The sequence below is a fragment of the Lygodium microphyllum genome, unplaced genomic scaffold (assembly GCF_053477565.2).
Source record: "Lygodium microphyllum isolate KBCC unplaced genomic scaffold, Lygodium_microphyllum_v1.1.10 scaffold_68, whole genome shotgun sequence".
Taxonomy (NCBI): Eukaryota; Viridiplantae; Streptophyta; class Polypodiopsida; order Schizaeales; family Lygodiaceae; genus Lygodium; species Lygodium microphyllum.
In genome coordinates this window covers 233,213-250,000 of record NW_028229551.1, presented here as the reverse complement: position 1 = coordinate 250,000, position 16,788 = coordinate 233,213, and positions in this window count along the sequence as shown.

Sequence of the window (16,788 nt, the reverse complement as noted above, 5' to 3'; positions counted from 1 at the left end):
GTGGTCGAGCGGGGTTTTTGGAGGAGAGGTGGGGTGCTGTGGGGGGAGCGTGGTTTTTCGAGGTGGGGTGCGGGGGGGCGTCGTGGGGGGGTGCGGTGGGGTGGGGGGGTGCGCCGTGTCGTGGGGGGGAGACGCGGGGTGGGATGGGTCGAGCGGGGTTTTCGGAGGCGTGGTGGTGTGGCGTGGAGGGAGCGGGGTTTTTCGAGGTGGGGTGGGGGGTGCGCCGTGTCGTGGGGGGGTGACGCGGAGTGGGGTGGGTCGAGCGGGGTTTTTCAAGGTGGGGTGCGTGGGGGGGGATATGCCCCGCGTCGTGGGGGGGTGCGGTGGGGTGGGGGGGTTTTTGCCGTGTCGTGGGGGGGCTGACGCGAGGTGCGGTGGGTCGAGCGGGGTTTTCGGAGGCGTGTTGGGGTGGTGTGGAGGGAGCGGGGTTTTCCGATGTGGGGTGCGGGGGGGCGTCGTGGGGGGGTGCGGTGGGGTGGGGGGGTGCGCCGTGTCCTGGGGGAGTGACGCGGGGTTGGGTGGGTCGAGTGGGGTTTTTTGAGGTGGCGTGCAGGGGGGGGGGCTATGCGCCGCATCGTGGGGGGGTGCAGTGGGGTGTGGGGGGTGTGCCGTGTCGTGGGGGGCTGACGCGAGGTGGGGTGGGTCGAGCGGGGTTTTCGGAGGCGTGGCGGGGTGGTGTGGAGGGAGCGGGGTTTTTCGAGGTGGGGTGCGGGGCGGCATCGTTGGGGGGTGCTGTGGGGTGGGGGGTGCGCCATGTCGTGGGGGGTGACGCGGGGTGGGGTGGGTCGAGCGGGGTTTTCGGAGGCATTTGTGGTGTGGCGTGGAGGGAGCGGGGTTTTTCGAGGTGGGATGTGGGGGGGCGTCGTGGGGGGGTGCGCCGTGTCATGGGGGGTGACGCGGGGTGGGGGTGGTCGAGCGGGGTTTTTGGAGGAGAGGTGGGGTTTTTTGAGGTGGCGTGCAGGGGGGGGGGCTATGCGCCGCATCGTGGGGGGGTGCAGTGGGGTGTGGGGGGTGTGCCGTGTCGTGGGGGGCTGACGCGAGGTGGGGTGGGTCGAGCGGGGTTTTTGGAGGAGAGGTGGGGTGCTGTGGAGGGAGTGCGGTTTTCCGAGGTGGGGTGCGGGGGGGCGTCGTGGGGGGGTGCGGTGGGGTGGGGGGGTGCGCCGTGTCGTGGTGGGTGACGCGGGGTGGGGTGGGTCGAGCGGGGTTTTTGGAGGAGAGGTGGGGTGCTGTGGATGGAGCGCGGTTTTTCGAGGTGGGGTGGGGGGGGGCATCGTGGGGGGGTGCGCCGTGACGCGGGGTGGGCTGGGTCGAGCGCGGTTTTGGAGGCGTGGCGGGGTGGTGTGGAGGGAGCGGGGTTTTTCGAGGTGGGGTGCGGGGGGCGTCGTGGGGGGGTGCGGTGGGGTGGGGGGGTGCGCCGTGTCATGGGGGAGTGACGCGGTGTTGGGGTGGTCAAGCGGGGTATTTGGAGGAGAGGTGGGGTGTTGTGGAGGGAGCGGGGTTTTTCGAGGTGGGGTGAGGGGGGGCGTGGTGGGGGGGTGCGCTGTGTCGTGGGGGGTGACGCGGTGTGGGGGTGGTCGAGCGGGGTTTTTGGAGGTGAGGTGGGGTGCTGTGGGGGGAGCGCGGTTTTTCGAGGTGGGGTGCGGGGGGGCGTCGTGGGGGGGTGCGGTGGGGTAGGGGGTGCGCCGTGTCGTGGGGGGGAGACGCGGGGTGGGATGGGTTGAGCGGGGTTTTCGGAGGCGTGGTGGTGTGGCGTGGAGGGAGCGGGGTTTTTCGAGGTGGGGTGGGGGGGTGCGCCGTGTCGTGGGGGGGTGACGCGGAGTGGGGTGGGTCGAGCGGGGTTTTTCGAGGTTGGGTGCGGGGGGGGGATATGCGCCGCATCGTGGGGGGGTGCGGTGGGGTGGGGGGGTTTTTGCCGTGTCGTGGGGGGGCTGACGCGAGGTGGGGTGGGTCGAGCGGGGTTTTCGGAGGCGTGTTGGGGTGGTGTGGAGGGAGCGGTGTTTTCCGATGTGGGGTGCGAGGCGGCGTCGTGGGGGGGTGCGGTGGGGTGGGGGGGTGCGCCGTGTCCTCGGGGAGTGACGCGGGGTTGGGTCGGTCGAGTGGGGTTTTTTGAGGTGGCGTGCAGGGGGGGGGATATGCGCCGCGTCGTGGGGGGGTGCGGTGGGGTGTGGGGGGTGTGCCGTGTCGTGGGGGGCTGACGCGAGGTGGGGTGGGTCGAGCGGGGTTTTCGGAGGCGTGGCGGGGTGCTGTGGAGGGAGCGGGGTTTTTCGAGGTGGGGTGCGGGGCGGCATCGTTGGGGGGTGCGGTGGGGTGGGGGGTGCGCCATGTCGTGGGCGGGTGACGCGGGGTGGGGTGGGTGGAGCGGGGTTTTCGGAGGCATTTGTGGTGTGGCGTGGAGGGAGCGGGGTTTTTCGAGGTGGGGTGCGGGGGGGACGTCGTGGGGGGGTGCGGTGGGGTGGGGGGGTGTGCCGTGTCATGGGGGAGTGACGCGGGGTGTCGCGATGCCCCCTCCCCCCACCATGCCCCGACATGACACGACGCGCCCCCTCCCCAACATAACATGGCAACCCCCCTCCCCCCCCCCCATCCCCCATGACACGACACGACGCGATGCGCCCCCCCCATGACGTCCCCCCCTAAAAAATTCGCCTCCCCCCTCAACACACACCCACCCCCCCCTCCCCCCCCTCAAAAATTCGGCCCCCCATCACATCCCCCCCCCACCCCCCATGACACGACGCGACGCGACGCGCCCCCCCATGACACGACATGACGCGACGCGCCCCCCCCCTTCCCCCCTCAACACACACCACACCATGTCGCGACGTGCCGCGCCCCCCCCCCATGACATCCCCATCCCACCCCCCCCCCCCCCCATAACATTCCCCCCCTCCCTGCCCCCCCATGACACGATGCGACGTGCCACCCCCCCCTTAACACACACACCCACCCAACGCAATGCCCCCCAACACACACCACACCATGTCGCGACGCACCCCTGCCCCCCCCCCCGCGCCCCATGGCCTGACATGACGCGACGTGCTCCCCTCCCCTTAACACACCCACCCACCCTCCATGACGCCCCCTCAATAATTCGCCCCCCCCCTCAACACACACCACACCACACCACCCCTCCCCCCTCCAAAATTCACCCCCCCCATCTCAACACACACCACACCACGCCTCCCCCCGCCCCCCCCCTCAGAAATTCGCCCCCCCCTTCAAAATGCGGCTTTGTCCACGGTGTGGTGTGGTGTATATTGGGGGGGGCGCCGCACGTCGCGACATGATGTGGTGTGTGTTGAGGGGGGAAGGGGGAGGGGGGGCACGTCGCGTCGTGTCGTGTCATGGGGGGTGGGGGGGATGTCATGGGGGGGCGCCTCGCGTCGTGTCGTGTCATGGATGGGGAGGTGGGGTGGGGATGTCATGGGGGGGGGGGGCCGGCACGTCGTGACATGGTGTGGTGTGTGTGGAGGGTGAAGGGGGAGAGGGGGGCACGTCGCGTCGTGTCGTGTCATTGGAGGGTGGGGGGATGTCATGGGGGGCGCGTCACGTCGTGTTGTATTATGGGTGGCGGGGGATGTCATGGTGAGGGGGGTCGAATTTTGGAGGGGGGGGGAGAAGGGGGGAGGGTGGGGTGGTGTGTGTTGAGGGGGGGGGGGGATTTTTGAGGGGGGGGGGGAGTGGTGTGGTGTGGTGTGTGTTGAGGGGGGGGGGGGGGAGGGGTGGTGTGGTGTGGTGTGTGTTGAGGGGGGGAGGGGGGGTGAATTTCAGGGGGGGGAAGGGGCGAAATTTGGAGGGGGGGGGGGAGGGGTGGGGTGGTGTGGTGTGTGTTGAGGGGGGGGCAAAATTTGGAGCGAGGGAAGGGGAGGGGTGGTGTGGTGTGTGTTGGGGGGGGGGGGGGGGATTTTTGAGGGGGGGGGGGGGGAGGGGTGGTGTGGTGTGTGTTGAGGGGGGGGTGGGGTGGTGTGTGTTGAGGGGGGGGGGGGGGGGAAGGGTGGGGAGGTGTGTATTGAGGGGAGGGGGCGCGAATTTTTGGCGGGGGGGAGGGGTGGTGTGTGTTGGGGGCGGGGGGGGGGGCAAATTTTGGAGGGGGGGGAGGGGTGGTGTGGTGTGGTGTGTGTTGAGGGGGGTGGCCGAATTTTTGGGGGGGGGGTGGGGTGGTGTGGTGTGGTGTGTGTTGAGGGGGGTGGCCGAATTTTTGGGGGGGGGGGGTGGGGTGGTGTGTGCTGAGGGGGGGGCGAAATTTGGAGGGGGGGAAGGGGAGGGGTGGTGTGGTGTGGTGTGTGTTGAGGGGGGGGGATTTTTGAGGGGGGGAGGGGTGGTGTGGTGTATGTTGAGGGGGGGGGGGAATTTTTGAGGGGGGGGAGGGGTGGGGTGGTGTGTGTGTTGAGGGGAGGGGTGGTGTGGTGTGATGTGTGCCACCCCCCTCCCCCGCCCCCCCATGACACGATGCGACGTGCCACCCTCCCCTTAACACACACACCCACCCAACGCAATGCCCCCCAACACACACCACACCATGTCGCGACGCACCCCTGCCCCCCCCCCCCCCCCGCGCCCCATGGCCTGACACGACGCGACGTGCTCCCCTCCCCTTAACACACCCACCCACCCTCCATGACGCCCCCTCAATAATTCGCCCCCCCCCTGAACACACACCACACCACACCACACCACCCCTCCCCCCTCCAAAATTCACCCCCCCCATCTCAACACACACCACACCACGCCTCCCCCCCCCCCCCCTCAGAAATTCGCCCCCCCTTCAAAATGCGGCTTTGTCCACGGTGTGGTGTGGTGTATATTGGGGGGGGCGCCGCACGTCGCGACATGATGTGGTGTGTTTTGAGGGGGGAAGGGGGAGGGGGGGCACGTCGCATCGTGTCGTGTCATGGGGGGTGGGGGGGATGTCATGGGGCGGCGCGTCGCGTCGTGTCGTGTCATGGATGGGGAGGTGGGGTGGGGATGTCATGGGGGGGGGGGGGGCGGCACATCGTGACATGGTGTGGTGTGTGTGGAGGGTGAAGGGGGAGAGGGGGGCACGTCGCGTCGTGTCGTGTCATTGGAGGGTGGGGGGATGTCATGGGGGGCGCGTCACGTCGTGTTGTATTATGGGTGGGGGGGGATGTCATGGTGAGGGGGGTCGAATTTTGGAGGGGGGGAGAAGGGGGGAGGGTGGGGTGGTGTGTGTTGAGGGGGGGGGGGAGTGGTGTGGTGTGTGTTGAGGGGGGGGGGGGGAGGGGTGGTGTGGTGTGGTGTGTGTTGAGGGGGGGGAGGGGGGGCGAATTTCTGGGGGGGGAAGGGGCGAAATTTGGAGGGGGGGGGGAGGGGTGGGGTGGTGTGGTGTGAGTTGAGGGGGGGGCGAAATTTGGAGCGAGGGAAGGGGAGGGGTGGTGTGGTGTGTGTTGAGGGGGGGGGGGGAGGGGTGGGGTGGTGTGTGTTGAGGGGGGGGGCGGGGGGGAGGGTGGGGAGGTGTGTATTGAGGGGAGGGGGCGCGAATTTTTGGCGGGGGGAGGGGGGGGGGGAAATTTTGGAGGGGGGGGAGGGGTGGTGTGGTGTGGTGTGTGTTGAGGGGGGTGGCCGAATTTTTGGGGGGGGGGTGGGGTGGTGTGTGCTGAGGGGGGGACGAAATTTGGAGGGGGGGAAGGGGAGGGGTGGTGTGGTGTGGTGTGTGTTGAGGGGGGGGGGGATTTTTGAGGCGGGGGGAGGGGTGGTGTGGTGTGTGTTGAGGGGGGGGGGGGAATTTTTTAGGGGGGGAGGGGTGGGGTGGTGTGTGTGTTGAGGGGAAGGCGAAATTTGGAGGGGGGGAAGGGGAGGGGAGGTGTGGTGTATATTGGGGGGGGCGCCGCACGTCGCGACATGATGTGGTGTGTTTTGAGGGGGGAAGGGGGAGGGGGGGCACGTCGCGTCGTGTCGTGTCATGGGGGGTGGGGGGGATGTCATGGGGCGGCGCGTCGCGTCGTGTCGTGTCATGGATGGGGAGGTGGGGTGGGGATGTCATGGGGGGGGGGGGGGGCGGCACATCGTGACATGGTGTGGTGTGTGTGGAGGGTGAAGGGGGAGAGGGGGGCACGTCGCGTCGTGTCGTGTCATTGGAGGGTGGGGGGATGTCATGGGGGGCGCGTCACGTCGTGTTGTATTATGGGTGGGGGGGGATGTCATGGTGAGGGGGGTCGAATTTTGGAGGGGGGGGAGAAGGGGGGAGGGTGGGGTGGTGTGTGTTGAGGGGGGGGGGGGAGTGGTGTGGTGTGTGTTGAGGGGGGGGGGGGAGGGGTGGTGTGGTGTGGTGTGTGTTGAGGGGGGGGAGGGGGGGCGAATTTCTGGGGGGGGAAGGGGCGAAATTTGGAGGGGGGGGGGGAGGGGTGGGGTGGTGTGGTGTGAGTTGAGGGGGGGGCGAAATTTGGAGCGAGGGAAGGGGAGGGGTGGTGTGGTGTGTGTTGAGGGGGGGGGGGGAGGGGTGGGGTGGTGTGTGTTGAGGGGGGGGGGCGGGGGGGAAGGGTGGGGAGGTGTGTATTGAGGGGAGGGGGCGCGAATTTTTGGCGGGGGGAGGGGTGGTGTGTGTTGGGGGCGGGGGGGGGGGGAAATTTTGGAGGGGGGGGAGGGGTGGTGTGGTATGGTGTGTGTTGAGGGGGGTGGCCGAATTTTTGGGGGGGGGGGGTGGGGTGGTGTGTGCTGAGGGGGGGACGAAATTTGGAGGGGGGGAAGGGGAGGGGTGGTGTGGTGTGGTGTGTGTTGAGGGGGGGGGGGATTTTTGAGGCGGGGGGAGGGGTGGTGTGGTGTGTGTTGAGGGGGGGGGGGAATTTTTTAGGGGGGGAGGGGTGGGGTGGTGTGTGTGTTGAGGGGAAGGCGAAATTTGGAGGGGGGGAAGGGGAGGGGCGGTGTGGTGTATATTGGGGGGGGCGCCGCACGTCGCGACATGATGTGGTGTGTTTTGAGGGGGGAAGGGGGAGGGGGGGCACGTCGCGTCGTGTCGTGTCATGGGGGGTGGGGGGGATGTCATGGGGCGGCGCGTCGCGTCGTGTCGTGTCATGGATGGGGAGGTGGGGTGGGGATGTCATGGGGGGGGGGCGGCACATCGTGACATGGTGTGGTGTGTGTGGAGGGTGAAGGGGGAGAGGGGGGCACGTCGCGTCGTGTCGTGTCATTGGAGGGTGGGGGGATGTCATGGGGGGCGCGTCACGTCGTGTTGTATTATGGGTGGGGGGGGATGTCATGGTGAGGGGGGTCGAATTTTGGAGGGGGGGAGAAGGGGGGAGGGTGGGGTGGTGTGTGTTGAGGGGGGGGGGGAGTGGTGTGGTGTGTGTTGAGGGGGGGGGGGGGGAGGGGTGGTGTGGTGTGGTGTGTGTTGAGGGGGGGGAGGGGGGGCGAATTTCTGGGGGGGGGAAGGGGCGAAATTTGGAGGGGGGGGGGAGGGGTGGGGTGGTGTGGTGTGAGTTGAGGGGGGGGCGAAATTTGGAGCGAGGGAAGGGGAGGGGTGGTGTGGTGTGTGTTGAGGGGGGGGGGGGGAGGGGTGGGGTGGTGTGTGTTGAGGGGGGGGGCGGGGGGGAAGGGTGGGGAGGTGTGTATTGAGGGGAGGGGGCGCGAATTTTTGGCGGGGGGAGGGGTGGTGTGTGTTGGGGGCGGGGGGGGGGAAATTTTGGAGGGGGGGAGGGGTGGTGTGGTGTGGTGTGTGTTGAGGGGGGTGGCCGAATTTTTGGGGGGGGGGGGGTGGGGTGGTGTGTGCTGAGGGGGGGACGAAATTTGGAGGGGGGGAAGGGGAGGGGTGGTGTGGTGTGGTGTGTGTTGAGGGGGGGGGGGATTTTTGAGGCGGGGGGAGGGGTGGTGTGGTGTGTGTTGAGGGGGGGGGGGGGGGAATTTTTTAGGGGGGGAGGGGTGGGGTGGTGTGTGTGTTGAGGGGAAGGCGAAATTTGGAGGGGGGGAAGGGGAGGGGCGGTGTGGTGTATATTGGGGGGGGCGCCGCACGTCGCGACATGATGTGGTGTGTTTTGAGGGGGGAAGGGGGAGGGGGGGCACGTCGCGTCGTGTCGTGTCATGGGGGGTGGGGGGGATGTCATGGGGCGGCGCGTCGCGTCGTGTCGTGTCATGGATGGGGAGGTGGGGTGGGGATGTCATGGGGGGGGGGGGGCGGCACATCGTGACATGGTGTGGTGTGTGTGGAGGGTGAAGGGGGAGAGGGGGGCACGTCGCGTCGTGTCGTGTCATTGGAGGGTGGGGGGATGTCATGGGGGGCGCGTCACGTCGTGTTGTATTATGGGTGGGGGGGGATGTCATGGTGAGGGGGGTCGAATTTTGGAGGGGGGGGAGAAGGGGGGAGGGTGGGGTGGTGTGTGTTGAGGGGGGGGGGGAGTGGTGTGGTGTGTGTTGAGGGGGGGGGGGGGGAGGGGTGGTGTGGTGTGGTGTGTGTTGAGGGGGGGGAGGGGGGGCGAATTTCTGGGGGGGGAAGGGGCGAAATTTGGAGGGGGGGGGGAGGGGTGGGGTGGTGTGGTGTGAGTTGAGGGGGGGGCGAAATTTGGAGCGAGGGAAGGGGAGGGGTGGTGTGGTGTGTGTTGAGGGGGGGGGGGGGGGGAGGGGTGGGGTGGTGTGTGTTGAGGGGGGGGGCGGGGGGGAAGGGTGGGGAGGTGTGTATTGAGGGGAGGGGGCGCGAATTTTTGGCGGGGGGAGGGGTGGTGTGTGTTGGGGGCGGGGGGGGGGGGAAATTTTGGAGGGGGGGAGGGGTGGTGTGGTGTGGTGTGTGTTGAGGGGGGTGGCCGAATTTTTGGGGGGGGGGGGGTGGGGTGGTGTGTGCTGAGGGGGGGACGAAATTTGGAGGGGGGGAAGGGGAGGGGTGGTGTGGTGTGGTGTGTGTTGAGGGGGGGGGGGATTTTTGAGGCGGGGGGAGGGGTGGTGTGGTGTGTGTTGAGGGGGGGGGGGGGAATTTTTTAGGGGGGGAGGGGTGGGGTGGTGTGTGTGTTGAGGGGAAGGCGAAATTTGGAGGGGGGGAAGGGGAGGGGCGGTGTGGTGTATATTGGGGGGGGCGCCGCACGTCGCGACATGATGTGGTGTGTTTTGAGGGGGGAAGGGGGAGGGGGGGCACGTCGCGTCGTGTCGTGTCATGGGGGGTGGGGGGGATGTCATGGGGCGGCGCGTCGCGTCGTGTCGTGTCATGGATGGGGAGGTGGGGTGGGGATGTCATGGGGGGGGGGGGGGGGCGGCACATCGTGACATGGTGTGGTGTGTGTGGAGGGTGAAGGGGGAGAGGGGGGCACGTCGCGTCGTGTCGTGTCATTGGAGGGTGGGGGGATGTCATGGGGGGCGCGTCACGTCGTGTTGTATTATGGGTGGGGGGGGATGTCATGGTGAGGGGGGTCGAATTTTGGAGGGGGGGGAGAAGGGGGGAGGGTGGGGTGGTGTGTGTTGAGGGGGGGGGGGAGTGGTGTGGTGTGTGTTGAGGGGGGGGGGGGGAGGGGTGGTGTGGTGTGGTGTGTGTTGAGGGGGGGGAGGGGGGGCGAATTTCTGGGGGGGGAAGGGGCGAAATTTGGAGGGGGGGGGGGAGGGGTGGGGTGGTGTGGTGTGAGTTGAGGGGGGGGCGAAATTTGGAGCGAGGGAAGGGGAGGGGTGGTGTGGTGTGTGTTGAGGGGGGGGGGGGAGGGGTGGGGTGGTGTGTGTTGAGGGGGGGGGCGGGGGGGAAGGGTGGGGAGGTGTGTATTGAGGGGAGGGGGCGCGAATTTTTGGCAGGGGGAGGGGTGGTGTGTGTTGGGGGCGGGGGGGGGGGGAAATTTTGGAGGGGGGGGAGGGGTGGTGTGGTGTGGTGTGTGTTGAGGGGGGTGGCCGAATTTTTGGGGGGGGGGGGGGTGGGGTGGTGTGTGCTGAGGGGGGGACGAAATTTGGAGGGGGGGAAGGGGAGGGGTGGTGTGGTGTGGTGTGTGTTGAGGGGGGGGGGATTTTTGAGGCGGGGGGAGGGGTGGTGTGGTGTGTGTTGAGGGGGGGGGGGGAATTTTTTAGGGGGGGAGGGGTGGGGTGGTGTGTGTGTTGAGGGGAAGGCGAAATTTGGAGGGGGGGAAGGGGAGGGGCGGTGTGGTGTATATTGGGGGGGGCGCCGCACGTCGCGACATGATGTGGTGTGTTTTGAGGGGGGAAGGGGGAGGGGGGGCACGTCGCGTCGTGTCGTGTCATGGGGGGTGGGGGGGATGTCATGGGGCGGCGCGTCGCGTCGTGTCGTGTCATGGATGGGGAGGTCGGGTGGGGATGTCATGGGGGGGGGGGGGGGGCGGCACATCGTGACATGGTGTGGTGTGTGTGGAGGGTGAAGGGGGAGAGGGGGGCACGTCGCGTCGTGTCGTGTCATTGGAGGGTGGGGGGATGTCATGGGGGGCGCGTCACGTCGTGTTGTATTATGGGTGGGGGGGGATGTCATGGTGAGGGGGGTCAAATTTTGGAGGGGGGGAGAAGGGGGGAGGGTGGGGTGGTGTGTGTTGAGGGGGGGGGGAGTGGTGTGGTGTGTGTTGAGGGGGGGGGGGGGAGGGGTGGTGTGGTGTGGTGTGTGTTGAGGGGGGGGAGGGGGGGCGAATTTCTGGGGGGGAAGGGGCGAAATTTGGAGGGGGGGGGGAGGGGTGGGGTGGTGTGGTGTGAGTTGAGGGGGGGGCGAAATTTGGAGCGAGGGAAGGGGAGGGGTGGTGTGGTGTGTGTTGAGGGGGGGGGGGGGAGGGGTGGGGTGGTGTGTGTTGAGGGGGGGGGCGGGGGGGAAGGGTGGGGAGGTGTGTATTGAGGGGAGGGGGCGCGAATTTTTGGCGGGGGGAGGGGTGGTGTGTGTTGGGGGCGGGGGGGGGGGAAATTTTGGAGGGGGGGGAGGGGTGGTGTGGTGTGGTGTGTGTTGAGGGGGGTGGCCGAATTTTTGGGGGGGGGGGGGTGGGGTGGTGTGTGCTGAGGGGGGGACGAAATTTGGAGGGGGGGAAGGGGAGGGGTGGTGTGGTGTGGTGTGTGTTGAGGGGGGGGGGATTTTTGAGGCGGGGGGAGGGGTGGTGTGGTGTGTGTTGAGGGGGGGGGGAATTTTTTAGGGGGGGAGGGGTGGGGTGGTGTGTGTGTTGAGGGGAAGGCGAAATTTGGAGGGGGGGAAGGGGAGGGGCGGTGTGGTGTGGTGTGATGTGTGTTGGGGGGGGGGGGGGAGGATTTCTGAGGCGGGGGGGGGGTGGGGTGGTGTGTGTTGAGGGGGGGAGGGGATTTTTGGGGGGGGGGGCTAGAGGGGTGGTGTGGGGTGGTGTGTGTTGGGGGGGGGGGGGGGGGAGGGGTGGTGTGTGTTGAGGGGGGGGGCCAAGTTTTGGGGGGGGAGGGGTGGTGTGGTGTGGTGTGGTGTGTGTTGAGGGGGGGGGGATTTTTGAGGGGGGGGGAGGGGTGGTGTTTTGTGTGTTGAGGGGGGGGGGGGATTTTTGAGGGGGGGGGAGGGGTGGTGTGGTGTGTGTTGAGGGGGGGGGGATGGGGTGGTGTGTGTTGAGGGGGGGGGGGAATTTTTGGGGGGGGGGGGAGGGGTGGTGTGGTGTAGGGTGGTGTGTGTTGAGGGGGGGGGGGGGGGAATTTTGGAGGGGGGGGAGGGGTGGTGTGGTGTGGTGTGTGTTGAGGGGGGGGGGGCCAATTTTTTGGGGGGGGGGGGGGGCAAAATTTGGGGGGGGGGGAGGGGTGGTGTGGTGTGGTGTGTGTTGAGGGGGGAGGGGTGGTGTGGGGAGGGGTGGGGTGGTGTGTGTTGAGGGGAAGGCGAAATTTGGAGGGGGGAAGGGGAGGGGTGGTGTGGTGTGGTGTGGTGTGTGTTGGGGGGGGGGGGGGATTTTTGGGGGGGGGGTGGGGTTGTGTGTGTTAAGGGGGGCGGGGGAGGGGTGGTGTGGGGTGGTGTGTGTTGAGGGGGGGGGGCGAATTTTGGAGGGGGGGGAGGGATGGTGTGTGTTGAGGGGGGGGGGCAATTTTTGGGGGGGGGAGGGGTGGTGTCGTGTGGTGTGGTGTGTGTTGAGGGGGGGGGGGGGATTTTTGAGGGGGGGGAGGGGTGGTGTGGTGTGGTGTGGTGTGTGTTGAGGGGGGGGGGGGATTTTGGAGGGGGGGGGAGGGGTGGTGTGGTGTGTGTTGAGGGGGGGGGGGGGAGAATTTTGGGGGGGGGGGGAGGGGTGGTGTGTGTTGAGGGGGGGGGGGGGATTTTGGAGGGGGGGAGGGGTGGTGTGGTGTGGTGTGGTGTGTGTTGAGGGGGGGGCAAAATTTGGAGGGGGGGAAGGGGAGGGGTGGTGTGGTGTGGTGTGTGTTGAGGGGGGGGGTGGGGTGGTGTGTGTTGAGGGGGGGCGGGGGGGAAGGGTGGGGAGGTGTGTATTGGGGGGGGGGGGCGAATTTTTGGGGGGGGGGGAGGGGTGGTGTGTGTTGGGGGCGCGGGGGGGGGGGGGGGCAAATTTTGGAGGGGGGGGGGAGGGGTGGTGTGGTGTGGTGTGTGTTGAGGGGGGTGGCCGAATTTTTTGGGGGGGGGGGGTGGGGTGGTGTGTGTTGGGGGGGGGGCGAATTTTTTGGGGGCGGGGGGGGGGGGAGGGGTGGGGTGGTGTGTGTTGAGGGGGGGCGAAATTTGGAGGGGGGGAAGGGGAGGGGTGGTGTGCTGTGTGTTGAGGGGGGGGGGATTTTTGAGGGAGGGGGGAGGGGTGGTGTGGTGTGTGTTGAGGGGGGGGGGGGAATTTTTGAGGGGGGGGAGGGGTGGGGTGGTGTGTGTTGGGGGGGGCGGGTTGGAAATTTTTTGGGGGGGGGCGGGGGGTGCGAATTCTGGAGGGGGGGGAGGGGTGGGGTGGTGTTTGTTGGGACGCCCCCTCAAAAATTCTGCCCCCCTCCGCCCCCCAACACACACCACACCACACCACCCCTACCCCCCCTCCAAAATTCGCCCCCCCTCTCAACACACACCACACCACCCCTCCCCCCCCCCACCCCCCCCTCAAAAATTCGGGCCCTCTCAACACACACCACCTCCCCCCCCCCCCCAAAATTTGGCCCCCCCCCCTCCCCCCCCCCCTTCAAAATTCGGCCCCCCGCCCTCCCCCCCCCCCCCCCTTCAAAATTCGGCGCCCCCCCCCCCCCCCCCCAACCCCCCTCAAAATTTCGCCCCCCCCCCCCCCCCCCAAGGAAAATTACGGGCTTTGTAGGTATGCCTTGCCGTTGGAGCGGAAAACACCTATGAGTGATGCGAGCTCCATGAGCCCTTACCTCACCAGCGGTGTCGCGTCGTGGTGGAGTGCAGGTTGATTATTGCGCCATCCCGTGCCCGCTACCCTTGTGCCTTGCGCGTTTGCGCCTTGCAATATACTCGGGCCCTCAAGAAGGGCCCTACGTTTTTAGACCCTCACAGCTTGTTGTTTCCTTGTGCCATGTTACCATGATACCGTGTCGCGTTACCTAGCCCCGTTGCGTGTTACCTTCCGCTGCACATCACGCGTTACGCGTTACGCTTTCGGCGTTCCGTGTCGGGGTGTGATACGCGTTCTCTACGCTGTGGAGACGCTGATTAGAGGGTGATCCCTCATGAGGCGGGCTTCACGGGGTGGGTCTTGCCTACCCCTTGACGGCTCCACGGGAGTGTCGTCACACTTGGTATCAGAGCAAACTCCTCGGCTGGTGCGCAATGACCCCCGAGTGAGCGAGCCTGGTAGAAGTAAAATGTCCCTTGTGCGAAAATCAAAGGCTGCCATGAGAAAAGAAGAAATCGAGCGGAGGTATGCTGAAAAAAGGCGCCTCCTAGTAGATTACCTGCAGATGGAGTCTCTAGAAGCTAAGCTATGTCAAACCAAGGTGGATAAGCTGAATGGCAAAACAGAGCCCCTTGGAACAGTGCTGTCGGAGCTGGACCAGCGCATCGAGAAGGTCCGCAGTGACCTGGACTCGTGCCAAAAAGAAGTTGAAGTGCTGAATGCTAGTATTATGCAATATTGTGAGTACCTTGCAGAAGTGGGCGATGGGGATACCTTGTATCTTGAAAGCACCTTGAAGAAGGGGATTGCTAGCGACTTTGGTGCAGATGCTGCGGTGGGTGGCTTGCCAACACCAAAGCCTCAGAAGGAAATGATGCCAAGTCCTACCCCACGAAGGGTTGCCCTGTCGACCACAGCTACCTATACGAGAGGAAGAGCAATACCGAGTCGCCAGGAGCCCAGTTCAAGCTCAAGCGACGAAGGTTCCAGTGAGCATAGTGATGACTCTACGGAGTCTAGTGATAATGAAGATGACTCTGCGGAGTCGGATGATTATGAGGATGACTCTTCGGAGTCTTATGAGGATGGAGACGACTCTGAGGAGTCGAGTGGGAGTTAAGAGGGCTCTGAGGAGTCAAGTAGAGATACTGAAAGCGACTCTATGGAGTCAGATGAAGAAGAAGAAGATGAAGAGCGGAATGCAGATGATGAAGAAGAATATGAGGAGAATGAAGATGCGGTACACAAGAAATCGGTCTGGACCGTAACACAAAGGACCGCTATGGCTAAAGTCAGGCTGCTATGGGATGAGTCCCTGAAGGGAAAGAGAGGCCAGACGGAGCCGGGTACGAGCTCGCGGGTTGGTGACTCTCAGTATGGCACGGAGTCGGATTCGAACTCGCGTGGCCAATTTAGTGGCAAGCTGACAGGGGCCATAGTCGGGTCAGGTGGGGACGAGTCAGAAACTGAAGATCCAGAAAAATATGCAGATAGTCCAGTGGACCAGGAGTGGGGCTGGAGCAAAGGATATGAAGAAGAAGAAGAGAGGGCCATATGTTATGAGGAGTCAGGCCAATGTCACCTACGAGAGGGAACCTATGAAGACTCCTGGTACCGGGAGGATAAACGAATGGACATCTATCAGGGTGATCCCTGTGAAGACTCCTGGTACCGGGAGGATAAACGAACAGCAGATGCTCATGATGACATCTTTGCAGTCTCCTTGAGCCGGGAGCCTAAACGAACGGCCACACATCAGATAGACCCAGAAGGGGCCTACGGGCCAGATACGGAGAGGCAATATGAAGAACTCGGGGTGGCATGGACGAGTATAAACGAAACCATGGCCAACACTCATCCATTGAGCTTATCAGGCGCTAGAGTGCCTAGCTATATCGTGAATGGAGTGCTCATCGAAGATTATGAGGATGAACAGGTGACCTCCGGGTCAGATTCAGAAATAGAAGAGCAGGATGAAGAACTCGTGAAGGCACGGACGAGTATAAAGAAACCCGAGGCCATACACCCTACAATGTGCATACCAGAGGCCATTGGGCCTAAGTTTATGTTTGATGGAGTGTTGATAGAAGATGGTGCTGAAACCAGTGAGACCTACGGGTCAGATCTAGAATCGGAAGACTCCTGGAGCCAGGAGGATAAACGAATGGCCACATTCCAAGATGATACCTATGAAGACTCCTTGTGCCGGGAGGAGAAACGAATGGACGAGCAGCAGGGTGATACCTATGAAGACTCCTTATGCCAGGAGGATAAACGAATGGCTATGTTCAATGATGATTCTTGCGAAGACTCCTTGTTTCAGGAGGATAAAGAAAGAGACAAGGTTGTTACTCAGACGGTCGAAGACTCCTTGCCGCGGGAGAATAAAGGAATGGGCTTGTACAATGCATATGATGGTTATCTAGCAAGCTCCTTGTGCCGGGAGGATAAACGAAAGGCTACACATCCTGTGCCCTCAGTGCACCAGAACAGATCTAAGATCCGAAGGATGAAGAACTCTTTTCGCCAGGAGTATAAACGAAAGGCTATGGTTCAAGCTGCTAGAAAAGCAGTGGAAAACTCGCGTAGCCACGAGTATAAAAGAACGGCCAACCCCCTTACCATTCGCGCTTTACACGTAAGGAGATGTACCACCTTCGCAAGACGGTGGTTTCCTCATCAACCTAGGGCATACAACGCCCCACCCTCTTCACGAGGAGGTGCGGCTTCCAAGTGCACCTCGCGTAAGCTGAGGTATGCGGTCACTCTTGGGTGGTCAAATGCTACCTCAAGAAAATGGAGAAATGCGTCCACTCCAGCGTGGGCAAATGCTTTCTCCCACTTGATGCGTGGATTGACAGATCAGGCCAATCAGGGCCACATTCTGCAGGGCGCCAACTTTTGGGTCCTTGCTTTCATGGCATGGCATGCTCCTAGTTGAGCACCCAGTCGTGCCTCTAGTCCGCTGGCATGGTCTGCGCACTCATACTGCCAGGACCCAACTGGGTTACCTCCACTCTGTGTTTGGTAAGTTAGTCAGCGGGTGGATGGATTGAAGTGCTCATCAATAAAAGATTTCTTCCTAGTCTATGTCCCAAGGGCCACTCCACACTTGTAATCGAGTCGGTGGGTGGTTAACCTTATGTCGAGTCCGAAAGACCATGTTCCGCACTTGTATCGAGTCAGTGGGCATGGCACCTAGCGGGTAGACCCTGACCGGCTTGATAGCGAGTTGGTAAAGACCCTCGCACTTTTGGTTAAGTCTAAGAGTCTAGCGGGATAGACACTGACCGCCTTGATAGGGAGGCGTGTTAAGACCCCCGAATTTTGAGTACCTTTATTATTATCACCCCCTTTAACATCATCTGAGTTTTTAACAACTCGATGAGGACATCGAGTTTTCTCGAGGGGGGGTATGTATGAGGGATGCAAGCTCCATGAGCCCTTACCTCACCAGCGGTGTCGCGTCGTGGTGGAGTGCAGGTTGATTATTGCGCCATCCCGTGCCCGCTACCCTTGTGCCTTGCGCGTTTGCGCCTTGCAATATACTCGGGCCCTCAAGAAGGGCCCTACGTTTTTAGACCCTCACAGCTTGTTGTTTCCTTGTGCCATG